Source organism: Eleutherodactylus coqui, chromosome 2, assembly GCF_035609145.1.
Source record: "Eleutherodactylus coqui strain aEleCoq1 chromosome 2, aEleCoq1.hap1, whole genome shotgun sequence".
In the NCBI taxonomy this organism is placed as follows: domain Eukaryota; kingdom Metazoa; phylum Chordata; class Amphibia; order Anura; family Eleutherodactylidae; genus Eleutherodactylus; species Eleutherodactylus coqui.
In genome coordinates, this window is record NC_089838.1 from 321,340,630 (window position 1) to 321,363,717 (window position 23,088).

Sequence of the window (23,088 nt, forward strand, 5' to 3'; positions counted from 1 at the left end):
GCTAATGCGCCATGAGGCAGAATGGCACATTTTGCCTCTTTGAGCCACATGCCTCATTGCTCCACTTTTCAAAAGAAAAAAGGCTGCTAACTTTTCCAAAGAAGAGCTTGTCGGCTCTTCAGACACTACGTAAGCTGGCCCGTACGGGGATCGAACCCGCGACCTTGGCGTTATTAGCACCACGCTCTAACCCAACTGAGCTAACCGGCCATGATTTGTGCCTGTGTTTTTGGCCTCTTTGATCCACATACACATGCATCACTGCTCCCTTTTCTACATCAAAAAAGCTTGCAAACTTTGATAAAAGACAACTTGACGGCTCTTTGGATACTGGAGAACGTGGCCAGTGGCCTTGGAGCTATTAGCACCACATTCTAACCCAACTGAGCTAATGCGCCATGAGGCAGAATGGCACATTTTGCCTCTTTGAGCCACATGCCTCATTGCTCCACTTTTCAAAAGAAAAAAGGCTGCTAACTTTTCCAAAGAAGAGCTTGTCGGCTCTTCAGACACTACGTAAGCTGGCCCGTACGGGGATCGAACCCGCGACCTTAGCGTTATTAGCACCACGCTCTAACCCAACTGAGCTAACCGGCCAAGATTTGTGCCTGTGTTTTTGGCCTCTTTGATCCACATACACATGCATCACTGCTCCCTTTTCTACATCAAAAAAGCTTGCAAACTTTGATAAAAGACAACTTGATGGCTCTTTGGATACTGGAGAACGTGGCCAGTGGCCTTGGAGCTATTAGCACCACATTCTAACCCAACTGAGCTAATGCGCCATGAGGCAGAATGGCACATTTTGCCTCTTTGAGCCACATGCCTCATTGCTCCACTTTTCAAAAGAAAAAAGGCTGCTAACTTTTCCAAAGAAGAGCTTGTCGGCTCTTCAGACACTACGTAAGCTGGCCCGTACGGGGATCAAACCCGCGACCTTGGCGTTATTAGCACCACGCTCTAACCCAACTGAGCTAACCGGCCAAGATTTGTGCCTGTGTTTTTGGCCTCTTTGATCCACATACACATGCATCACTGCTCCCTTTTCTACATCAAAAAAGCTTGCAAACTTTGATAAAAGACAACTTGACGGCTCTTTGGATACTGGAGAACGTGGCCAGTGGCCTTGGAGCTATTAGCACCACATTCTAACCCAACTGAGCTAATGCGCCATGAGGCAGAATGGCACATTTTGCCTCTTTGAGCCACATGCCTCATTGCTCCACTTTTCAAAAGAAAAAAGGCTGCTAACTTTTCCAAAGAAGAGCTTGTCGGCTCTTCAGACACTACGTAAGCTGGCCCGTACGGGGATCGAACCCGTGACCTTGGCGTTATTAGCACCACGCTCTAACCCAACTGAGCTAACCGGCCATGATTTGCGCCTGTGTTTTTGGCCTCTTTGATCCACATACACATGCATCACTGCTCCCTTTTCTACATCAAAAAAGCTTGCAAACTTTGATAAAAGACAACTTGACGGCTCTTTGGATACTGGGGAACGTGGCCAGTGAACTTGGAGCTATTAGCACCACATTCTAACCCAACTGAGCTAATGCGCCATGAGGCAGAATGGCACATTTTGCCTCTTTGAGCCACATGCCTCATTGCTCCACTTTTCAAAAGAAAAAAGGCTGCTAACTTTTCCAAAGAAGAGCTTGTCGGCTCTTCAGACACTACGTAAGCTGGCCCGTACGGGGATCGAACCCGCGACCTTGGCATTATTAGCACCACGCTCTAACCCAACTGAGCTAACCGGCCATGATTTGTGCCTGTGTTTTTGGCCTCTTTGATCCACATACACATGCATCACTGCTCCCTTTTCTACATCAAAAAAGCTTGCAAACTTTGATAAAAGACAACTTGACGGCTCTTTGGATACTGGAGAACGTGGTCAGTGGCCTTGGAGCTATTAGCACCACATTCTAACCCAACTGAGCTAATGCGCCATGAGGCAGAATGGCACATTTTGCCTCTTTGAGCCACATGCCTCATTGCTCCACTTTTCAAAAGAAAAAAGGCTGCTAACTTTTCCAAAGAAGAGCTTGTCGGCTCTTCAGACACTACGTAAGCTGGCCCGTACGGGGATCGAACCCGCGACCTTGGCGTTATTAGCACCACGCTCTAACCCAACTGAGCGAACCGGCCATGATTTGTGCCTGTGTTTTTGGCCTCTTTGATCCACATACACATGCATCACTGCTCCCTTTTCTACATCAAAAAAGCTTGCAAACTTTGACAAAAGACAACTTGACAGCTCTTTGGATACTGGAGAACGTGGCCAGTGGCCTTGGAGCTATTAGCACCACATTCTAACCCAACTGAGCTAATGCGCCATGAGGCAGAATGGCACATTTTGCCTCTTTGAGCCACATGCCTCATTGCTCCACTTTTCAAAAGAAAAAAGGCTGCTAACTTTTCCAAAGAAGAGCTTGTCGGCTCTTCAGACACTACGTAAGCTGGCCCGTACGGGGATCGAACCCGCGACCTTGGTGTTATTAGCACCACGCTCTAACCCAACTGAGCTAACCGGCCATGATTTGTGACTGCGTTTTTGGCCTCTTTGATCAACATACACATGCATCACTGCTCCCTTTTCTACATCAAAAAAGCTTGCAAACTTTGACAAAAGACAACTTGACCGCTTTTTTTGACACTGGAGAACGTGGCCAGTGGCCTTGGAGCTATTAGCACCACATTCTAACCCAACTGAGCTAATGCGCCATGAGGCAGAATGGCACATTTTGCCTCTTTGAGCCACATGCCTCATTGCTCCACTTTTCAAAAGAAAAAAGGCTGCTAACTTTTCCAAAGAAGAGCTTGTCGGCTCTTCAGACACTACGTAAGCTGGTCCGTACGGGGATCGAACCCGCGACCTTGGCGTTATTAGCACCACGCTCTAACCCAACTGAGCTAACCGGCCATGATTTGTGACTGTGTTTTTGGCCTCTTTGATCAACATACACATGCATCACTGCTCCCTTTTCTACATCAAAAAAGCTTGCAAACTTTAATAAAAGACAACTTGACGGCTCTTTGGATACTGGAGAACGTGGCCAGTGGCCTTGGAGCTATTAGCACCACATTCTAACCCAACTGAGCTAATACGCCATGAGGCAGAATGGCACATTTTGCCTCTTTGAGCCACATGCCTCATTGCTCCACTTTTCAAAAGAAAAAAGGCTGCTAACTTTTCCAAAGAAGAGCTTGTCGGCTCTTCAGACACTACGTAAACTGGCCCGTACGGGGATCGAACCCGTGACCTTGGCGTTATTAGCACCACGCTCTAACCCAACTGAGCTAACCGGCCATGATTTGTGCCTGTGTTTTTGGCCTCTTTGATCCACATACACATGCATCACTGCTCCCTTTTCTACATCAAAAAAGCTTGCAAACTTTGATAAAAGACAACTTGACGGCTCTTTGGATACTGGAGAACGTGGCCAGTGGCCTTGGAGCTATTAGCACCACATTCTAACCCAACTGAGCTAATGCGCCATGAGGCAGAATGGCACATTTTGCCTCTTTGAGCCACATGCCTCATTGCTCCACTTTTCAAAAGAAAAAAGGCTGCTAACTTTTCCAAAGAAGAGCTTGTCGGCTCTTCAGACACTACGTAAGCTGGCCCGTACGGGGATCGAACCCGCGACCTTGGCGTTATTAGCACCACGCTCTAACCCAACTGAGCTAACCGGCCATGATTTGCGCCTGTGTTTTTGGCCTCTTTGATCCACATACACATGCATCACTGCTCCCTTTTCTACATCAAAAAAGCTTGCAAACTTTGATAAAAGACAACTTGACGGCTCTTTGGATACTGGAGAACGTGGCCAGTGAACTTGGAGCTATTAGCACCACATTCTAACCCAACTGAGCTAATGCGCCATGAGGCAGAATGGCACATTTTGCCTCTTTGAGCCACATGCCTCATTGCTCCACTTTTCAAAAGAAAAAAGGCTGCTAACTTTTCCAAAGAAGAGCTTGTCGGCTCTTCAGACACTACGTAAGCTGGCCCGTACGGGGATCGAACCCGTGACCTTGGCGTTATTAGCACCACGCTCTAACCCAACTGAGCTAACCGGCCATGATTTGTGCCTGTGTTTTTGGCCTCTTTGATCCACATACACATGCATCACTGCTCCCTTTTCTACATCAAAAAAGCTTGCAAACTTTGATAAAAGACAACTTGACGGCTCTTTGGATACTGGAGAACGTGGCCAGTGGCCTTGGAGCTATTAGCACCACATTCTAACCCAACGGAGCTAATGCGCCATGAGGCAGAATGGCACATTTTGCCTCTTTGAGCCACATGCCTCATTGCTCCACTTTTCAAAAGAAAAAAGGCTGCTAACTTTTCCAAAGAAGAGCTTGTCGGCTCTTCAGACACTACGTAAGCTGGCCCGTACGGGGATCGAACCCGCGACCTTGGCGTTATTAGCACCACGCTCTAACCCAACTGAGCTAACCGGCCATGATTTGTGCCTGTGTTTTTGGCCTCTTTGATCCACATACACAGGCATCACTGCTCCCTTTTCTACATCAAAAAAGCTTGCAAACTTTGATAAAAGACAACTTGACGGCTCTTTGGATACTGGAGAACGTGGCCAGTGGCCTTGGAGCTATTAGCACCACATTCTAACCCAACTGAGCTAATGCGCCATGAGGCAGAATGGCACATTTTGCCTCTTTGAGCCACATGCCTCATTGCTCCACTTTTCAAAAGAAAAAAGGCTGCTAACTTTTCCAAAGAAGAGCTTGTCGGCTCTTCAGACACTACGTAAGCTGGCCCGTACGGGGATCGAACCCGCGACCTTAGCGTTATTAGCACCACGCTCTAACCCAACTGAGCTAACCGGCCAAGATTTGTGCCTGTGTTTTTGGCCTCTTTGATCCACATACACATGCATCACTGCTCCCTTTTCTACATCAAAAAAGCTTGCAAACTTTGATAAAAGACAACTTGATGGCTCTTTGGATACTGGAGAACGTGGCCAGTGGCCTTGGAGCTATTAGCACCACATTCTAACCCAACTGAGCTAATGCGCCATGAGGCAGAATGGCACATTTTGCCTCTTTGAGCCACATGCCTCATTGCTCCACTTTTCAAAAGAAAAAAGGCTGCTAACTTTTCCAAAGAAGAGCTTGTCGGCTCTTCAGACACTACGTAAGCTGGCCCGTACGGGGATCAAACCCGCGACCTTGGCGTTATTAGCACCACGCTCTAACCCAACTGAGCTAACCGGCCAAGATTTGTGCCTGTGTTTTTGGCCTCTTTGATCCACATACACATGCATCACTGCTCCCTTTTCTACATCAAAAAAGCTTGCAAACTTTGATAAAAGACAACTTGACGGCTCTTTGGATACTGGAGAACGTGGCCAGTGGCCTTGGAGCTATTAGCACCACATTCTAACCCAACTGAGCTAATGCGCCATGAGGCAGAATGGCACATTTTGCCTCTTTGAGCCACATGCCTCATTGCTCCACTTTTCAAAAGAAAAAAGGCTGCTAACTTTTCCAAAGAAGAGCTTGTCGGCTCTTCAGACACTACGTAAGCTGGCCCGTACGGGGATCGAACCCGCGACCTTGGCGTTATTAGCACCACGCTCTAACCCAACTGAGCTAACCGGCCATGATTTGTGCCTGTGTTTTTGGCCTCTTTGATCCACATACACATGCATCACTGCTCCCTTTTCTACATCAAAAAAGCTTGCAAACTTTGATAAAAGACAACTTGACGGCTCTTTGGATACTGGAGAACGTGGTCAGTGGCCTTGGAGCTATTAGCACCACATTCTAACCCAACTGAGCTAATGCGCCATGAGGCAGAATGGCACATTTTGCCTCTTTGAGCCACATGCCTCATTGCTCCACTTTTCAAAAGAAAAAAGGCTGCTAACTTTTCCAAAGAAGAGCTTGTCGGCTCTTCAGACACTACGTAAGCTGGCCCGTACGGGGATCGAACCCGCGACCTTGGCGTTATTAGCACCACGCTCTAACCCAACTGAGCGAACCGGCCATGATTTGTGCCTGTGTTTTTGGCCTCTTTGATCCACATACACATGCATCACTGCTCCCTTTTCTACATCAAAAAAGCTTGCAAACTTTGATAAAAGACAACTTGACGGCTCTTTGGATACTGGAGAACGTGGCCAGTGGCCTTGGAGCTATTAGCACCACATTCTAACCCAACTGAGCTAATGCGCCATGAGGCAGAATGGCACATTTTGCCTCTTTGAGCCACATGCCTCATTGCTCCACTTTTCAAAAGAAAAAAGGCTGCTAACTTTTCCAAAGAAGAGCTTGTCGGCTCTTCAGACACTACGTAAGCTGGCCCGTACGGGGATCGAACCCGTGACCTTGGCGTTATTAGCACCACGCTCTAACCCAACTGAGCTAACCGGCCATGATTTGTGACTGTGTTTTTGGCCTCTTTGATCCACATACACATGCATCACTGCTCCCTTTTCTACATCAAAAAAGCTTGCAAACTTTGATAAAAGACAACTTGACGGCTCTTTGGATACTGGAGAACGTGGCCAGTGGCCTTGGAGCTATTAGCACCACATTCTAACCCAACTGAGCTAATGCGCCATGAGGCAGAATGGCACATTTTGCCTCTTTGAGCCACATGCCTCATTGCTCCACTTTTCAAAAGAAAAAAGGCTGCTAACTTTTCCAAAGAAGAGCTTGTCGGCTCTTCAGACACTACGTAAGCTGGCCCGTACGGGGATCGAACCCGCGACCTTGGCGTTATTAGCACCACGCTCTAACCCAACTGAGCTAACCGGCCATGATTTGCGCCTGTGTTTTTGGCCTCTTTGATCCACATACACATGCATCACTGCTCCCTTTTCTACATCAAAAAAGCTTGCAAACTTTGATAAAAGACAACTTGACGGCTCTTTGGATACTGGAGAACGTGGCCAGTGGCCTTGGAGCTATTAGCACCACATTCTAACCCAACTGAGCTAATGCGCCATGAGGCAGAATGGCACATTTTGCCTCTTTGAGCCACATGCCTCATTGCTCCACTTTTCAAAAGAAAAAAGGCTGCTAACTTTTCCAAAGAAGAGCTTGTCGGCTCTTCAGACACTACGTAAGCTGGCCCGTATGGGGATCGAACCCGCGACCTTGGCGTTATTAGCACCACGCTCTAACCCAACTGAGCTAACCGGCCATGATTTGCGCCTGTGTTTTTGGCCTCTTTGATCCACATACACATGCATCACTGCTCCCTTTTCTACATCAAAAAAGCTTGCAAACTTTGATAAAAGACAACTTGACGGCTCTTTGGATACTGGAGAACGTGGCCAGTGGCCTTGGAGCTATTAGCACCACATTCTAACCCAACTGAGCTAATGCGCCAGGAGGCAGAATGGCACATTTTGCCTCTTTGAGCCACATGCCTCATTGCTCCACTTTTCAAAAGAAAAAAGGCTGCTAACTTTTCCAAAGAAGAGCTTGTCGGCTCTTCAGACACTACGTAAGCTGGCCCGTACAGGGATCGAACCCGCGACCTTGGCGTTATTAGCACCACGCTCTAACCCAACTGAGCTAACCGGCCATGATTTGTGCCCGTGTTTTTGGCCTCTTTGATCCACATACACATGCATCACTGGTCCCTTTTCTACATCAAAAAAGCTTGCAAACTTTGATAAAAGACAACTTGACGGCTCTTTGGATACTGGAGAACGTGGCCAGTTGCCTTGGAGCTATTAGCACCACATTCTAACCCAACTGAGCTAATGCGCCATGAGGCAGAATGGCACATTTTGCCTCTTTGAGCCACATGCCTCATTGCTCCACTTTTCAAAAGAAAAAAGGCTGCTAACTTTTCCAAAGAAGAGCTTGTCGGCTCTTCAGACACTACGTAAGCTGGCCCGTACGGGGATCGAACCCGTGACCTTGGCGTTATTAGCACCACGCTCTAACCCAACTGAGCTAACCGGCCATGATTTGTGCCTGTGTTTTTGGCCTCTTTGATCCACATACACATGCATCACTGCTCCCTTTTCTACATCAAAAAAGCTTGCAAACTTTGATAAAAGACAACTTGACGGCTCTTTGGATACTGGAGAACGTGGCCAGTGGCCTTGGAGCTATTAGCACCACATTCTAACCCAACTGAGCTAATGCGCCATGAGGCAGAATGGCACATTTTGCCTCTTTGAGCCACATGCCTCATTGCTCCACTTTTCAAAAGAAAAAAGGCTGCTAACTTTTCCAAAGAAGAGCTTGTCGGCTCTTCAGACACTACGTAAGCTGGCCCGTACAGGGATCGAACCCGCGACCTTGGCGTTATTAGCACCACACTCTAACCCAACTGAGCTAACCGGCCATGATTTGTGCCTGTGTTTTTGGCCTCTTTGATCCACATACACATGCATCACTGCTCCCTTTTCTACATCAAAAAAGCTTGCAAACTTTGATAAAAGACAACTTGACGGCTCTTTGGATACTGGAGAACGTGGCCAGTGGCCTTGGAGCTATTAGCACCACATTCTAACCCAACTGAGCTAATGCGCCATGAGGCAGAATGGCACATTTTGCCTCTTTGAGCCACATGCCTCATTGCTCCACTTTTCAAAAGAAAAAAGGCTGCTAACTTTTCCAAAGAAGAGCTTGTCGGCTCTTCAGACACTACGTAAGCTGGCCCGTACGGGGATCGAACCCGCGACCTTGGCGTTATTAGCACCACGCTCTAACCCAACTGAGCTAACCGGCCATGATTTGTGCCTGTGTTTTTGGCCTCTTTGATCCACATACACATGCATCACTGCTCCCTTTTCTACATCAAAAAAGCTTGCAAACTTTGATAAAAGACAACTTGACGGCTCTTTGGATACTGGAGAACGTGGCCAGTTGCCTTGGAGCTATTAGCACCACATTCTAACCCAACTGAGCTAATGCGCCATGAGGCAGAATGGCACATTTTGCCTCTTTGAGCCACATGCCTCATTGCTCCACTTTTCAAAAGAAAAAAGGCTGCTAACTTTTCCAAAGAAGAGCTTGTCGGCTCTTCAGACACTACGTAAGCTGGCCCGTACGGGGATCGAACCCGCGACCTTGGCGTTATTAGCACCACGCTCTAACCCAACTGAGCTAACCGGCCATGATTTGTGCCTGTGTTTTTGGCCTCTTTGATCCACATACACATGCATCACTGCTCCCTTTTCTACATCAAAAAAGCTTGCAAACTTTGATAAAAGACAACTTGACGGCTCTTTGGATACTGGAGAACGTGGCCAGTGGCCTTGGAGCTATTAGCACCACATTCTAACCCAACTGAGCTAATGCGCCATGAGGCAGAATGGCACATTTTGCCTCTTTGAGCCACATGCCTCATTGCTCCACTTTTCAAAAGAAAAAAGGCTGCTAACTTTTCCAAAGAAAAGCTTGTCGGCTCTTCAGACACTACGTAAGCTGGCCCGTACGGGGATCGAACCCGTGACCTTGGCGTTATTAGCACCACGCTCTAACCCAACTGCGCTAACCAGCCATGATTTGTGCCTGTGTTTTTGGCCTCTTTGATCCACATACACATGCATCACTGCTCCCTTTTCTACATCAAAAAAGCTTGCAAACTTTGATAAAAGACAACTTGACGGCTCTTTGGATACTGGAGAACGTGGCCAGTGGCCTTGGAGCTATTAGCACCACATTCTAACCCAACTGAGCTAATGCGCCATGAGGCAGAATGGCACATTTTGCCTCTTTGAGCCACATGCCTCATTGCTCCACTTTTCAAAAGAAAAAAGGCTGCTAACTTTTCCAAAGAAGAGCTTGTCGGCTCTTCAGACACTACGTAAGCTGGCCCGTACGGGGATCGAACCCGCGACCTTGGCGTTATTAGCACCACGCTCTAACCCAACTGAGCTAACCGGCCATGATTTGTGCCTGTGTTTTTGGCCTCTTTGATCCACATACACATGCATCACTGCTCCCTTTTCTACATCAAAAAAGCTTGCAAACTTTGATAAAAGACAACTTGACGGCTCTTTGGATACTGGAGAACGTGGCCAGTGGCCTTGGAGCTATTAGCACCACATTCTAACCCAACTGAGCTAATGCGCCATGAGGCAGAATGGCACATTTTGCCTCTTTGAGCCACATGCCTCATTGCTCCACTTTTCAAAAGAAAAAAGGCTGCTAACTTTTCCAAAGAAGAGCTTGTCGGCTCTTCAGACACTACATAAGCTGGCCCGTACGGGGATCGAACCCGCGACCTTGGCGTTATTAGCACCACGCTCTAACCCAACTGAGCTAACCGACCAAGATTTGTGCCTGTGTTTTTGGCCTCTTTGATCCACATACACATGCATCACTGCTCCCTTTTCTACATCAAAAAAGCTTGCAAACTTTGATAAAAGACAACTTGACGGCTCTTTGGATACTGGAGAACGTGGCCAGTGGCCTTGGAGCTATTAGCACCACATTCTAACCCAACTGAGCTAATGCGCCATGAGGCAGAATGGCACATTTTGCCTCTTTGAGCCACATGCCTCATTGCTCCACTTTTCAAAAGAAAAAAGGCTGCTAACTTTTCCAAAGAAGAGCTTGTCGGCTCTTCAGACACTACGTAAGCTGGCCCGTACGGGGATCGAACCCGTGACCTTGGCGTTATTAGCACCACGCTCTAACCCAACTGAGCTAACCGGCCATGATTTGCGCCTGTGTTTTTGGCCTCTTTGATCCACATACACATGCATCACTGCTCCCTTTTCTACATCAAAAAAGCTTGCAAACTTTGATAAAAGACAACTTGACGGCTCTTTGGATACTGGAGAACGTGGCCAGTTGCCTTGGAGCTATTAGCACCACATTCTAACCCAACTGAGCTAATGCGCCATGAGGCAGAATGGCACATTTTGCCTCTTTGAGCCACATGCCTCATTGCTCCACTTTTCAAAAGAAAAAAGGCTGCTAACTTTTCCAAAGAACAGCTTGTCGGCTCTTCAGACACTACGTAAGCTGGCCCGTACGGGGATCGAACCCGCGACCTTGGCGTTATTAGCACCACGCTCTAACCCAACTGAGCTAACCGGCCATGATTTGTGCCTGTGTTTTTGGCCTCTTTGATCCACATACACATGCATCACTGCTCCCTTTTCTACATCAAAAAAGCTTGCAAACTTTGATAAAAGACAACTTGACGGCTCTTTGGATACTGGAGAACGTGGCCAGTGGCCTTGGAGCTATTAGCACCACATTCTAACCCAACTGAGCTAATGCGCCAGGAGGCAGAATGGCACATTTTGCCTCTTTGAGCCACATGCCTCATTGCTCCACTTTTCAAAAGAAAAAAGGCTGCTAACTTTTCCAAAGAAGAGCTTGTCGGCTCTTCAGACACTACGTAAGCTGGCCCGTACGGGGATCGAACCCGCGACCTTGGCGTTATTAGCACCACGCTCTAACCCAACTGAGCTAACCGACCAAGATTTGTGCCTGTGTTTTTGGCCTCTTTGATCCACATACACATGCATCACTGCTCCCTTTTCTACATCAAAAAAGCTTGCAAACTTTGATAAAAGACAACTTGACGGCTCTTTGGATACTGGAGAACGTGGCCAGTGGCCTTGGAGCTATTAGCACCACATTCTAACCCAACTGAGCTAATGCGCCATGAGGCAGAATGGCACATTTTGCCTCTTTGAGCCACATGCCTCATTGCTCCACTTTTCAAAAGAAAAAAGGCTGCTAACTTTTCCAAAGAAGAGCTTGTCGGCTCTTCAGACACTACGTAAGCTGGCCCGTACGGGGATCGAACCCGTGACCTTGGTGTTATTAGCACCACGCTCGAACCCAACTGAGCTAACCGGCCATGATTTGCGCCTGTGTTTTTGGCCTCTTTGATCCACATACACATGCATCACTGCTCCCTTTTCTACATCAAAAAAGCTTGCAAACTTTGATAAAAGACAACTTGACGGCTCTTTGGATACTGGAGAACGTGGCCAGTTGCCTTGGAGCTATTAGCACCACATTCTAACCCAACTGAGCTAATGCGCCATGAGGCAGAATGGCACATTTTGCCTCTTTGAGCCACATGCCTCATTGCTCCACTTTTCAAAAGAAAAAAGGCTGCTAACTTTTCCAAAGAAGAGCTTGTCGGCTCTTCAGACACTACGTAAGCTGGCCCGTACGGGGATCGAACCCGCGACCTTGGCGTTATTAGCACCACGCTCTAACCCAACTGAGCTAACCGGCCATGATTTGTGCCTGTGTTTTTGGCCTCTTTGATCCACATACACATGCATCACTGCTCCCTTTTCTACATCAAAAAAGCTTGCAAACTTTGATAAAAGACAACTTGACGGCTCTTTGGATACTGGAGAACGTGGCCAGTGGCCTTGGAGCTATTAGCACCACATTCTAACCCAACTGAGCTAATGCGCCAGGAGGCAGAATGGCACATTTTGCCTCTTTGAGCCACATGCCTCATTGCTCCACTTTTCAAAAGAAAAAAGGCTGCTAACTTTTCCAAAGAAGAGCTTGTCGGCTCTTCAGACACTACGTAAGCTGGCCCGTACAGGGATCGAACCCGCGACCTTGGCGTTATTAGCACCACGCTCTAACCCAACTGAGCTAACCGGCCATGATTTGTGCCTGTGTTTTTGGCCTCTTTGATCCACATACACATGCATCACTGCTCCCTTTTCTACATCAAAAAAGCTTGCAAACTTTGATAAAAGACAACTTGACGGCTCTTTGGATACTGGAGAACGTGGCCAATTGCCTTGGAGCTATTAGCACCACATTCTAACCCAACTGAGCTAATGCGCCATGAGGCAGAATGGCACATTTTGCCTCTTTGAGCCACATGCCTCATTGCTCCACTTTTCAAAAGAAAAAAGGCTGCTAACTTTTCCAAAGAAGAGCTTGTCGGCTCTTCAGACACTACGTAAGCTGGCCCGTACGGGGATCGAACCCGCGACCTTGGCGTTATTAGCACCACGCTCTAACCCAACTGAGCTAACCGGCCATGATTTGTGCCTGTGTTTTTGGCCTCTTTGATCCACATACACATGCATCACTGCTCCCTTTTCTACATCAAAAAAGCTTGCAAACTTTGATAAAAGACAACTTGACGGCTCTTTGGATACTGGAGAACGTGGCCAGTGGCCTTGGAGCTATTAGCACCACATTCTAACCCAACTGAGCTAATGCGCCAGGAGGCAGAATGGCACATTTTGCCTCTTTGAGCCACATGCCTCATTGCTCCACTTTTCAAAAGAAAAAAGGCTGCTAACTTTTCCAAAGAAGAGCTTGTCGGCTCTTCAGACACTACGTAAGCTGGCCCGTACAGGGATCGAACCCGCGACCTTGGCGTTATTAGCACCACGCTCTAACCCAACTGAGCTAACCGGCCATGATTTGTGCCTGTGTTTTTGGCCTCTTTGATCCACATACACATGCATCACTGCTCCCTTTTCTACATCAAAAAAGCTTGCAAACTTTGATAAAAGACAACTTGACGGCTCTTTGGATACTGGAGAACGTGGCCAGTTGCCTTGGAGCTATTAGCACCACATTCTAACCCAACTGAGCTAATGCGCCATGAGGCAGAATGGCACATTTTGCCTCTTTGAGCCACATGCCTCATTGCTCCACTTTTCAAAAGAAAAAAGGCTGCTAACTTTTCCAAAGAAGAGCTTGTCGGCTCTTCAGACACTACGTAAGCTGGCCCGTACGGGGATCGAACCCGTGACCTTGGCGTTATTAGCACCACGCTCTAACCCAACTGAGCTAACCGGCCATGATTTGTGCCTGTGTTTTTGGCCTCTTTGATCCACATACACATGCATCACTGCTCCCTTTTCTACATCAAAAAAGCTTGCAAACTTTGATAAAAGACAACTTGACGGCTCTTTGGATACTGGAGAACGTGGCCAGTGGCCTTGGAGCTATTAGCACCACATTCTAACCCAACTGAGCTAATGCGCCATGAGGCAGAATGGCACATTTTGCCTCTTTGAGCCACATGCCTCATTGCTCCACTTTTCAAAAGAAAAAAGGCTGCTAACTTTTCCAAAGAAGAGCTTGTCGGCTCTTCAGACACTACGTAAGCTGACCCGTACGGGGATCGAACCCGCGACCTTGGCGTTATTAGCACCACGCTCTAACCCAACTGAGCTAACCGGCTATGATTTGCGCCTGTGTTTTTGGCCTCTTTGATCCACATACACATGCATCACTGCTCCCTTTTCTACATCAAAAAAGCTTGCAAACTTTGATAAAAGACAACTTGACGGCTCTTTGGATACTGGAGAACGTGGCCAGTGGCCTTGGAGCTATTAGCACCACATTCTAACCCAACTGAGCTAATGCGCCATGAGGCAGAATGGCACATTTTGCCTCTTTGAGCCACATGCCTCATTGCTCCACTTTTCAAAAGAAAAAAGGCTGCTAACTTTTCCAAAGAAGAGCTTGTCGGCTCTTCAGACACTACGTAAGCTGGCTTGTACGGGGATCGAACCCGCGACCTTGGCATTATTAGCACCACGCTCTAACCCAACTGAGCTAACCGGCCATGATTTGCGCCTGTGTTTTTGGCCTCTTTGATCCACATACACATGCATCACTGCTCCCTTTTCTACATCAAAAAAGCTTGCAAACTTTGATAAAAGACAACTTGACAGCTCTTTGGATACTGGAGAACGTGGCCAGTTGCCTTGGAGCTATTAGCACCACATTCTAACCCAACTGAGCTAATGCGCCATGAGGCAGAATGGCACATTTTGCCTCTTTGAGCCACATGCCTCATTGCTCCACTTTTCAAAAGAAAAAAGGCTGCTAACTTTTCCAAAGAAGAGCTTGTCGGCTCTTCAGACACTACGTAAGCTGGCCCGTACGGGGATCGAACCCGCGACCTTGGCGTTATTAGCACCACGCTCTAACCCAACTGAGCTAACCGGCCATGATTTGTGCCTGTGTTTTTGGCCTCTTTGATCCACATACACATGCATCACTGCTCCCTTTTCTACATCAAAAAAGCTTGCAAACTTTGATAAAAGACAACTTGACGGCTCTTTGGATACTGGAGAACGTGGCCAGTGGCCTTGGAGCTATTAGCACCACATTCTAACCCAACTGAGCTAATGCGCCATGAGGCAGAATGGCACATTTTGCCTCTTTGAGCCACATGCCTCATTGCTCCACTTTTCAAAAGAAAAAAGGCTGCTAACTTTTCCAAAGAAGAGCTTGTCGGCTCTTCAGACACTACGTAAGCTGGCCCGTACGGGGATCGAACCCGCGACCTTGGCGTTATTAGCACCACGCTCTAACCCAACTGAGCTAACCGACCAAGATTTGTGCCTGTGTTTTTGGCCTCTTTGATCCACATACACATGCATCACTGCTCCCTTTTCTACATCAAAAAAGCTTGCAAACTTTGATAAAAGACAACTTGACGGCTCTTTGGATACTGGAGAACGTGGCCAGTGGCCTTGGAGCTATTAGCACCACATTCTAACCCAACTGAGCTAATGCGCCATGAGGCAGAATGGCACATTTTGCCTCTTTGAGCCACATGCCTCATTGCTCCACTTTTCAAAAGAAAAAAGGCTGCTAACTTTTCCAAAGAAGAGCTTGTCGGCTCTTCAGACACTACGTAAGCTGGCCCGTACGGGGATCGAACCCGTGACCTTGGCGTTATTAGCACCACGCTCTAACCCAACTGAGCTAACCGGCCATGATTTGCGCCTGTGTTTTTGGCCTCTTTGATCCACATACACATGCATCACTGCTCCCTTTTCTACATCAAAAAAGCTTGCAAACTTTGATAAAAGACAACTTGACGGCTCTTTGGATACTGGAGAACGTGGCCAGTTGCCTTGGAGCTATTAGCACCACATTCTAACCCAACTGAGCTAATGCGCCATGAGGCAGAATGGCACATTTTGCCTCTTTGAGCCACATGCCTCATTGCTCCACTTTTCAAAAGAAAAAAGGCTGCTAACTTTTCCAAAGAACAGCTTGTCGGCTCTTCAGACACTACGTAAGCTGGCCCGTACGGGGATCGAACCCGCGACCTTGGCGTTATTAGCACCACGCTCTAACCCAACTGAGCTAACCGGCCATGATTTGTGCCTGTGTTTTTGGCCTCTTTGATCCACATACACATGCATCACTGCTCCCTTTTCTACATCAAAAAAGCTTGCAAACTTTGATAAAAGACAACTTGACGGCTCTTTGGATACTGGAGAACGTGGCCAGTGGCCTTGGAGCTATTAGCACCACATTCTAACCCAACTGAGCTAATGCGCCAGGAGGCAGAATGGCACATTTTGCCTCTTTGAGCCACATGCCTCATTGCTCCACTTTTCAAAAGAAAAAAGGCTGCTAACTTTTCCAAAGAAGAGCTTGTCGGCTCTTCAGACACTACGTAAGCTGGCCCGTACGGGGATCGAACCCGCGACCTTGGCGTTATTAGCACCACGCTCTAACCCAACTGAGCTAATCGACCAAGATTTGTGCCTGTGTTTTTGGCCTCTTTGATCCACATACACATGCATCACTGCTCCCTTTTCTACATCAAAAAAGCTTGCAAACTTTGATAAAAGACAACTTGACGGCTCTTTGGATACTGGAGAACGTGGCCAGTGGCCTTGGAGCTATTAGCACCACATTCTAACCCAACTGAGCTAATGCGCCATGAGGCAGAATGGCACATTTTGCCTCTTTGAGCCACATGCCTCATTGCTCCACTTTTCAAAAGAAAAAAGGCTGCTAACTTTTCCAAAGAAGAGCTTGTCGGCTCTTCAGACACTACGTAAGCTGGCCCGTACGGGGATCGAACCCGTGACCTTGGCGTTATTAGCACCACGCTCTAACCCAACTGAGCTAACCGGCCATGATTTGCGCCTGTGTTTTTGGCCTCTTTGATCCACATACACATGCATCACTGCTCCCTTTTCTACATCAAAAAAGCTTGCAAACTTTGATAAAAGACAACTTGACGGCTCTTTGGATACTGGAGAACGTGGCCAGTTGCCTTGGAGCTATTAGCACCACATTCTAACCCAACTGAGCTAATGCGCCATGAGGCAGAATGGCACATTTTGCCTCTTTGAGCCACATGCCTCATTGCTCCACTTTTCAAAAGAAAAAAGGCTGCTAACTTTTCCAAAGAAGAGCTTGTCGGCTCTTCAGACACTACGTAAGCTGGCCCGTACGGGGATCGAACCCGCGACCTTGGCGTTATTAGCACCACGCTCTAACCCAACTGAGCTAACCGGCCATGATTTGTGCCTGTGTTTTTGGCCTCTTTGATCCACATACACATGCATCACTGCTCCCTTTTCTACATCAAAAAAGCTTGCAAACTTTGATAAAAGACAACTTGACGGCTCTTTGGATACTGGAGAACGTGGCCAGTGGCCTTGGAGCTATTAGCACCACATTCTAACCCAACTGAGCTAATGCGCCATGAGGCAGAATGGCACATTTTGCCTCTTTGAGCCACATGCCTCATTGCTCCACTTTTCAAAAGAAAAAAGGCTGCTAACTTTTCCAAAGAAGAGCTTGTCAGCTCTTCAGACACTACGTAAGCTGGCCCGTACGGGGATCGAACCCGCGACCTTGGCGTTATTAGCACCACGCTCTAACCCAACTGAGCTAACCGGCCATGATTTGTGCCTGTGTTTTTGGCCTCTTTGATCCACATACACATGCATCACTGCTCCCTTTTCTACATCAAAAAAGCTTGCAAACTTTGATAAAAGACAACTTGACGGCTCTTTGGATACTGGAGAACGTGGCCAGTGGCCTTGGAGCTATTAGCACCACATTCTAACCCAACTGAGCTAATGCGCCATGAGGCAGAATGGCACATTTTGCCTCTTTGAGCCACATGCCTCATTGCTCCACTTTTCAAAAGAAAAAAGGCTGCTAACTTTTCCAAAGAAGAGCTTGTCGGCTCTTCAGACACTACGTAAGCTGGCCCGTACGGGGATCGAACCCGCGACCTTGGCGTTATTAGCACCACGCTCTAACCCAACTGAGCTAACCGGCCATGATTTGCGCCTGTGTTTTTGGCCTCTTTGATCCACATACACATGCATCACTGCTCCCTTTTCTACATCAAAAAAGCTTGCAAACTTTGATAAAAGACAACTTGACGGCTCTTTGGATACTGTAGAACGTGGCCAGTGGCCTTGGAGCTATTAGCACCACATTCTAACCCAACGGAGCTAATGCGCCATGAGGCAGAATGGCACATTTTGCCTCTTTGAGCCACATGCCTCATTGCTCCACTTTTCAAAAGAAAAAAGGCTGCTAACTTTTCCAAAGAAGAGCTTGTCGGCTCTTCAGACACTACGTAAGCTGGCCCGTACGGGGATCGAACCCGCGACCTTGGCGTTATTAGCACCACGCTCTAACCCAACTGAGCTAACCGGCCATGATTTGCACCTGTGTTTTTGGCATCTTTGATCCACATACACATGCATCACTGCTCCCTTTTCTACATCAAAAAAGCTTGCAAACTTTGATAAAAGACAACTTGACGGCTCTTTGGATACTGGAGAACGTGGCCAGTGGCCTTGGAGCTATTAGCACCACATTCTAACCCAACTGAGCTAATGCGCCATGAGGCAGAATGGCACATTTTGCCTCTTTGAGCCACATGCCTCATTGCTCCACTTTTCAAAAGAAAAAAGGCTGCTAACTTTTCCAAAGAAGAGCTTGTCGGCTCTTCAGACACTACGTAAGCTGGCCCGTACGGGGATCGAACCCGCGACCTTGGCGTTATTAGCACCACGCTCTAACCCAACTGAGCTAACCGGCCATGATTTGCGCCTGTGTTTTTGGCCTCTTTGATCCACATACACATGCATCACTGCTCCCTTTTCTACATCAAAAAAGCTTGCAAACTTTGATAAAAGACAACTTGACGGCTCTTTGGATACTGGAGAATGTGGCCAGTGGCCTTGGAGCTATTAGCACCACATTCTAACCCAACTGAGCTAATGCGCCATGAGGCAGAATGGCACATTTTGCCTCTTTGAGCCACATGCCTCATTGCTCCACTTTTCAAAAGAAAAAAGGCTGCTAACTTTTCCAAAGAAGAGCTTGTCGGCTCTTCAGACACTACGTAAGCTGACCCGTACGGGGATCGAACCCGTGACCTTGGCGTTATTAGCACCACGCTCTAACCCAACTGAGCTAACCGGCTATGATTTGCGCCTGTGTTTTTGGCCTCTTTGATCCACATACACATGCATCACTGCTCCCTTTTCTACATCAAAAAAGCTTGCAAACTTTGATAAAAGACAACTTGACGGCTCTTTGGATACTGGAGAACGTGGCCAGTGGCCTTGGAGCTATTAGCACCACATTCTAACCCAACTGAGCTAATGCGCCATGAGGCAGAATGGCACATTTTGCCTCTTTGAGCCACATGCCTCATTGCTCCACTTTTCAAAAGAAAAAAGGCTGCTAACTTTTCCAAAGAAGAGCTTGTCGGCTCTTCAGACACTACGTAAGCTGGCCCGTACGGGGATCGAACCCGCGACCTTGGCGTTATTAGCACCACGCTCTAACCCAACTGAGCTAACCGGCCATGATTTGCGCCTGTGTTTTTGGCCTCTTTGATCCACATACACATGCATCACTGCTCCCTTTTCTACATCAAAAAAGGTTGCAAACTTTGATAAAAGACAACTTGACGGCTCTTTGGATACTGGAGAACGTGGCCAGTGGCCTTGGAGCTATTAGCACCACATTCTAACCCAACTGAGCTAATGCGCCATGAGGCAGAATGGCACATTTTGCCTCTTTGAGCCACATGCCTCATTGCTCCACTTTTCAAAAGAAAAAAGGCTGCTAACTTTTCCAAAGAAGAGCTTGTCGGCTCTTCAGACACTACGTAAGCTGGCCCGTACGGGGATCGAACCCGCGACCTTGGCGTTATTAGCACCACGCTCTAACCCAACTGAGCTAACCGGCCATGATTTGCGCCTGTGTTTTTGGCCTCTTTGATCCACATACACATGCATCACTGCTCCCTTTTCTACATCAAAAAAGCTTGCAAACTTTGATAAAAGACAACTTGACGGCTCTTTGGATACTGGAGAACGTGGCCAGTGGCCTTGGAGCTATTAGCACCACATTCTAACCCAACTGAGCTAATGCGCCATGAGGCAGAATGGCACATTTTGCCTCTTTGAGCCACATGCCTCATTGCTCCACTTTTCAAAAGAAAAAAGGCTGCTAACTTATCCAAAGAAGAGCTTGTCGGCTCTTCAGACACTACGTAATCTGGCCCGTATGGGGATCGAACCCGCGACCTTGGCGTTATTAGCACCACGCTCTAACCCAACTGAGCCAACCGGCCATGATTTGCGCCTGTGTTTTTGGCCTCTTTGATCCACATACACATGCATCACTGCTCCCTTTTCTACATCAAAAAAGCTTGCAAACTTTGATAAAAGACAACTTGACGGCTCTTTGGATACTGGAGAACGTGGCCAGTGGCCTTGGAGCTATTAGCACCACATTCTAACCCAACTGAGCTAATGCGCCATGAGGCAGAATGGCACATTTTGCCTCTTTGAGCCACATGCCTCATTGCTCCACTTTTCAAAAGAAAAAAGGCTGCTAACTTTTCCAAAGAAGAGCTTGTCGGCTCTTCAGACACTACGTAAGCTGGCCCGTACGGGGATCGAACCCGCGACCTTGGCGTTATTAGCACCACGCTCTAACCCAACTGAGCTAACCGGCCATGATTTGCGCCTGTGTTTTTGGCCTCTTTGATCCACATACACATGCATCACTGCTCCCTTTTCTACATCAAAAAAGCTTGCAAACTTTGATAAAAGACAACTTGACGGCTCTTTGGATACTGGAGAACGTGGCCAGTGGCCTTGGAGCTATTAGCACCACATTCTAACCCAACTGAGCTAATGCGCCATGAGGCAAAATGGCACATTTTGCCTCTTTGAGCCACATGCCTCATTGCTCCACTTTTCAAAAGAAAAAAGGCTGCTAACTTTTCCAAAGAAGAGCTTGTCGGCTCTTCAGACACTACGTAAGCTGGCCCGTACGGGGATCGAACCCGCGACCTTGGCGTTATTAGCACCACGCTCTAACCCAACTGAGCTAACCGGCCATGATTTGCGCCTGTGTTTTTGGCCTCTTTGATCCACATACACATGCATCACTGCTCCCTTTTCTACATCAAAAAAGCTTGCAAACTTTGATAAAAGACAACTTGACGGCTCTTTGGATACTGGAGAACGTGGCCAGTGGCCTTGGAGCTATTAGCACCACATTCTAACCCAACTGAGCTAATGCGCCATGAGGCAGAATGGCACATTTTGCCTCTTTGAGCCACATGCCTCATTGCTCCACTTTTCAAAGAAAAAAGGCTGCTAACTTTTCCAAAGAAGAGCTTGTCGGCTCTTCAGACACTACGTAAGCTGGCCCGTATGGGGATCGAACCCGCGACCTTGGCGTTATTAGCACCACGCTCTAACCCAACTGAGCTAACCGGCCATGATTTGCGCCTGTGTTTTTGGCCTCTTTGATCCACATACACATGCATCACTGCTCCCTTTTCTACATCAAAAAAGCTTGCAAACTTTGATAAAAGACAACTTGACGGCTCTTTGGATACTGGAGAACGTGGCCAGTGGCCTTGGAGCTATTAGCACCACATTCTAACCCAACTGAGCTAATGCGCCATGAGGCAGAATGGCACATTTTGCCTCTTTGAGCCACATGCCTCATTGCTCCACTTTTCAAAAGAAAAAAGGCTGCTAACTTTTCCAAAGAAGAGCTTGTCGGCTCTTCAGACACTACGTAAGCTGGCCCGTACGGGGATCGAACCCGTGACCTTGGCGTTATTAGCACCACGCTCTAACCCAACTGAGCTAACCGGCCATGATTTGCGCCTGTGTTTTTGGCCTCTTTGATCCACATACACATGCATCACTGCTCCCTTTTCTACATCAAAAAAGCTTGCAAACTTTGATAAAAGACAACTTGACAGCTCTTTGGATACTGGAGAACGTGGCCAGTTGCCTTGGAGCTATTAGCACCACATTCTAACCCAACTGAGCTAATGCGCCATGAGGCAGAATGGCACATTTTGCCTCTTTGAGCCACATGCCTCATTGCTCCACTTTTCAAAAGAAAAAAGGCTGCTAACTTTTCCAAAGAAGAGCTTGTCGGCTCTTCAGACACTACGTAAGCTGGCCCGTACGGGGATCGAACCCGCGACCTTGGCGTTATTAGCACCACGCTCTAACCCAACTGAGCTAACCGGCCATGATTTGTGCCTGTGTTTTTGGCCTCTTTGATCCACATACACATGCATCACTGCTCCCTTTTCTACATCAAAAAAGCTTGCAAACTTTGATAAAAGACAACTTGACGGCTCTTTGGATACTGGAGAACGTGGCCAGTGGCCTTGGAGCTATTAGCACCACATTCTAACCCAACTGAGCTAATGCGCCAGGAGGCAGAATGGCACATTTTGCCTCTTTGAGCCACATGCCTCATTGCTCCACTTTTCAAAAGAAAAAAGGCTGCTAACTTTTCCAAAGAAGAGCTTGTCGGCTCTTCAGACACTACGTAAGCTGGCCCGTACAGGGATCGAACCCGCGACCTTGGCGTTATTAGCACCACGCTCTAACCCAACTGAGCTAACCGGCCATGATTTGTGCCCGTGTTTTTGGCCTCTTTGATCCACATACACATGCATCACTGGTCCCTTTTCTACATCAAAAAAGCTTGCAAACTTTGATAAAAGACAACTTGACGGCTCTTTGGATACTGGAGAACGTGGCCAGTTGCCTTGGAGCTATTAGCACCACATTCTAACCCAACTGAGCTAATGCGCCATGAGGCAGAATGGCACATTTTGCCTCTTTGAGCCACATGCCTCATTGCTCCACTTTTCAAAAGAAAAAAGGCTGCTAACTTTTCCAAAGAAGAGCTTGTCGGCTCTTCAGACACTACGTAAGCTGGCCCGTACGGGGATCGAACCCGTGACCTTGGCGTTATTAGCACCACGCTCTAACCCAACTGAGCTAACCGGCCATGATTTGTGCCTGTGTTTTTGGCCTCTTTGATCCACATACACAT

At 47.6% G+C, this 23,088-nt stretch overlaps 34 non-coding genes across 34 annotated transcripts; all 34 read right to left on the minus strand.

Moving 5' to 3' along the window:
• Window positions 1-135: 135 nt before the first annotated feature.
• Window positions 136-210, minus strand: TRNAI-AAU (transfer RNA isoleucine (anticodon AAU)). The gene has a single exon. It is a non-coding gene; the product is annotated as a tRNA-Ile (tRNA).
• A 1,086-nt stretch (window positions 211-1,296) lies between these two features.
• On the minus strand, window positions 1,297-1,371 carry TRNAI-AAU (transfer RNA isoleucine (anticodon AAU)). The gene has a single exon. It is a non-coding gene; the product is annotated as a tRNA-Ile (tRNA).
• Window positions 1,372-3,232: 1,861 nt separating this feature from the next.
• Window positions 3,233-3,307, minus strand: TRNAI-AAU (transfer RNA isoleucine (anticodon AAU)). The gene has a single exon. It is a non-coding gene; the product is annotated as a tRNA-Ile (tRNA).
• A 312-nt stretch (window positions 3,308-3,619) lies between these two features.
• Window positions 3,620-3,694, minus strand: TRNAI-AAU (transfer RNA isoleucine (anticodon AAU)). The gene has a single exon. It is a non-coding gene; the product is annotated as a tRNA-Ile (tRNA).
• Window positions 3,695-4,006: 312 nt separating this feature from the next.
• On the minus strand, window positions 4,007-4,081 carry TRNAI-AAU (transfer RNA isoleucine (anticodon AAU)). Its single transcript has one exon. It is a non-coding gene; the product is annotated as a tRNA-Ile (tRNA).
• A 312-nt stretch (window positions 4,082-4,393) lies between these two features.
• TRNAI-AAU (transfer RNA isoleucine (anticodon AAU)) lies at window positions 4,394-4,468 on the minus strand. The gene has a single exon. It is a non-coding gene; the product is annotated as a tRNA-Ile (tRNA).
• Window positions 4,469-5,554: 1,086 nt separating this feature from the next.
• TRNAI-AAU (transfer RNA isoleucine (anticodon AAU)) lies at window positions 5,555-5,629 on the minus strand. Its single transcript has one exon. It is a non-coding gene; the product is annotated as a tRNA-Ile (tRNA).
• Window positions 5,630-6,328: 699 nt separating this feature from the next.
• TRNAI-AAU (transfer RNA isoleucine (anticodon AAU)) lies at window positions 6,329-6,403 on the minus strand. Its single transcript has one exon. It is a non-coding gene; the product is annotated as a tRNA-Ile (tRNA).
• A 312-nt stretch (window positions 6,404-6,715) lies between these two features.
• On the minus strand, window positions 6,716-6,790 carry TRNAI-AAU (transfer RNA isoleucine (anticodon AAU)). The gene has a single exon. It is a non-coding gene; the product is annotated as a tRNA-Ile (tRNA).
• A 1,086-nt stretch (window positions 6,791-7,876) lies between these two features.
• Window positions 7,877-7,951, minus strand: TRNAI-AAU (transfer RNA isoleucine (anticodon AAU)). The gene has a single exon. It is a non-coding gene; the product is annotated as a tRNA-Ile (tRNA).
• A 699-nt stretch (window positions 7,952-8,650) lies between these two features.
• Window positions 8,651-8,725, minus strand: TRNAI-AAU (transfer RNA isoleucine (anticodon AAU)). Its single transcript has one exon. It is a non-coding gene; the product is annotated as a tRNA-Ile (tRNA).
• A 312-nt stretch (window positions 8,726-9,037) lies between these two features.
• Window positions 9,038-9,112, minus strand: TRNAI-AAU (transfer RNA isoleucine (anticodon AAU)). The gene has a single exon. It is a non-coding gene; the product is annotated as a tRNA-Ile (tRNA).
• A 699-nt stretch (window positions 9,113-9,811) lies between these two features.
• Window positions 9,812-9,886, minus strand: TRNAI-AAU (transfer RNA isoleucine (anticodon AAU)). Its single transcript has one exon. It is a non-coding gene; the product is annotated as a tRNA-Ile (tRNA).
• A 699-nt stretch (window positions 9,887-10,585) lies between these two features.
• TRNAI-AAU (transfer RNA isoleucine (anticodon AAU)) lies at window positions 10,586-10,660 on the minus strand. Its single transcript has one exon. It is a non-coding gene; the product is annotated as a tRNA-Ile (tRNA).
• A 312-nt stretch (window positions 10,661-10,972) lies between these two features.
• TRNAI-AAU (transfer RNA isoleucine (anticodon AAU)) lies at window positions 10,973-11,047 on the minus strand. The gene has a single exon. It is a non-coding gene; the product is annotated as a tRNA-Ile (tRNA).
• Window positions 11,048-12,133: 1,086 nt separating this feature from the next.
• Window positions 12,134-12,208, minus strand: TRNAI-AAU (transfer RNA isoleucine (anticodon AAU)). Its single transcript has one exon. It is a non-coding gene; the product is annotated as a tRNA-Ile (tRNA).
• Window positions 12,209-12,907: 699 nt separating this feature from the next.
• On the minus strand, window positions 12,908-12,982 carry TRNAI-AAU (transfer RNA isoleucine (anticodon AAU)). Its single transcript has one exon. It is a non-coding gene; the product is annotated as a tRNA-Ile (tRNA).
• A 699-nt stretch (window positions 12,983-13,681) lies between these two features.
• TRNAI-AAU (transfer RNA isoleucine (anticodon AAU)) lies at window positions 13,682-13,756 on the minus strand. The gene has a single exon. It is a non-coding gene; the product is annotated as a tRNA-Ile (tRNA).
• Window positions 13,757-14,842: 1,086 nt separating this feature from the next.
• Window positions 14,843-14,917, minus strand: TRNAI-AAU (transfer RNA isoleucine (anticodon AAU)). The gene has a single exon. It is a non-coding gene; the product is annotated as a tRNA-Ile (tRNA).
• A 699-nt stretch (window positions 14,918-15,616) lies between these two features.
• TRNAI-AAU (transfer RNA isoleucine (anticodon AAU)) lies at window positions 15,617-15,691 on the minus strand. The gene has a single exon. It is a non-coding gene; the product is annotated as a tRNA-Ile (tRNA).
• Window positions 15,692-16,003: 312 nt separating this feature from the next.
• TRNAI-AAU (transfer RNA isoleucine (anticodon AAU)) lies at window positions 16,004-16,078 on the minus strand. The gene has a single exon. It is a non-coding gene; the product is annotated as a tRNA-Ile (tRNA).
• A 699-nt stretch (window positions 16,079-16,777) lies between these two features.
• Window positions 16,778-16,852, minus strand: TRNAI-AAU (transfer RNA isoleucine (anticodon AAU)). The gene has a single exon. It is a non-coding gene; the product is annotated as a tRNA-Ile (tRNA).
• A 312-nt stretch (window positions 16,853-17,164) lies between these two features.
• On the minus strand, window positions 17,165-17,239 carry TRNAI-AAU (transfer RNA isoleucine (anticodon AAU)). The gene has a single exon. It is a non-coding gene; the product is annotated as a tRNA-Ile (tRNA).
• Window positions 17,240-17,551: 312 nt separating this feature from the next.
• On the minus strand, window positions 17,552-17,626 carry TRNAI-AAU (transfer RNA isoleucine (anticodon AAU)). The gene has a single exon. It is a non-coding gene; the product is annotated as a tRNA-Ile (tRNA).
• A 312-nt stretch (window positions 17,627-17,938) lies between these two features.
• On the minus strand, window positions 17,939-18,013 carry TRNAI-AAU (transfer RNA isoleucine (anticodon AAU)). The gene has a single exon. It is a non-coding gene; the product is annotated as a tRNA-Ile (tRNA).
• A 312-nt stretch (window positions 18,014-18,325) lies between these two features.
• On the minus strand, window positions 18,326-18,400 carry TRNAI-AAU (transfer RNA isoleucine (anticodon AAU)). Its single transcript has one exon. It is a non-coding gene; the product is annotated as a tRNA-Ile (tRNA).
• Window positions 18,401-18,712: 312 nt separating this feature from the next.
• TRNAI-AAU (transfer RNA isoleucine (anticodon AAU)) lies at window positions 18,713-18,787 on the minus strand. The gene has a single exon. It is a non-coding gene; the product is annotated as a tRNA-Ile (tRNA).
• Window positions 18,788-19,486: 699 nt separating this feature from the next.
• On the minus strand, window positions 19,487-19,561 carry TRNAI-AAU (transfer RNA isoleucine (anticodon AAU)). The gene has a single exon. It is a non-coding gene; the product is annotated as a tRNA-Ile (tRNA).
• A 312-nt stretch (window positions 19,562-19,873) lies between these two features.
• TRNAI-AAU (transfer RNA isoleucine (anticodon AAU)) lies at window positions 19,874-19,948 on the minus strand. The gene has a single exon. It is a non-coding gene; the product is annotated as a tRNA-Ile (tRNA).
• A 699-nt stretch (window positions 19,949-20,647) lies between these two features.
• Window positions 20,648-20,722, minus strand: TRNAI-AAU (transfer RNA isoleucine (anticodon AAU)). The gene has a single exon. It is a non-coding gene; the product is annotated as a tRNA-Ile (tRNA).
• Window positions 20,723-21,034: 312 nt separating this feature from the next.
• On the minus strand, window positions 21,035-21,109 carry TRNAI-AAU (transfer RNA isoleucine (anticodon AAU)). Its single transcript has one exon. It is a non-coding gene; the product is annotated as a tRNA-Ile (tRNA).
• Window positions 21,110-21,807: 698 nt separating this feature from the next.
• Window positions 21,808-21,882, minus strand: TRNAI-AAU (transfer RNA isoleucine (anticodon AAU)). The gene has a single exon. It is a non-coding gene; the product is annotated as a tRNA-Ile (tRNA).
• A 312-nt stretch (window positions 21,883-22,194) lies between these two features.
• Window positions 22,195-22,269, minus strand: TRNAI-AAU (transfer RNA isoleucine (anticodon AAU)). The gene has a single exon. It is a non-coding gene; the product is annotated as a tRNA-Ile (tRNA).
• Window positions 22,270-22,968: 699 nt separating this feature from the next.
• On the minus strand, window positions 22,969-23,043 carry TRNAI-AAU (transfer RNA isoleucine (anticodon AAU)). Its single transcript has one exon. It is a non-coding gene; the product is annotated as a tRNA-Ile (tRNA).
• Between the last annotated feature and the right edge of the window lie 45 nt (window positions 23,044-23,088).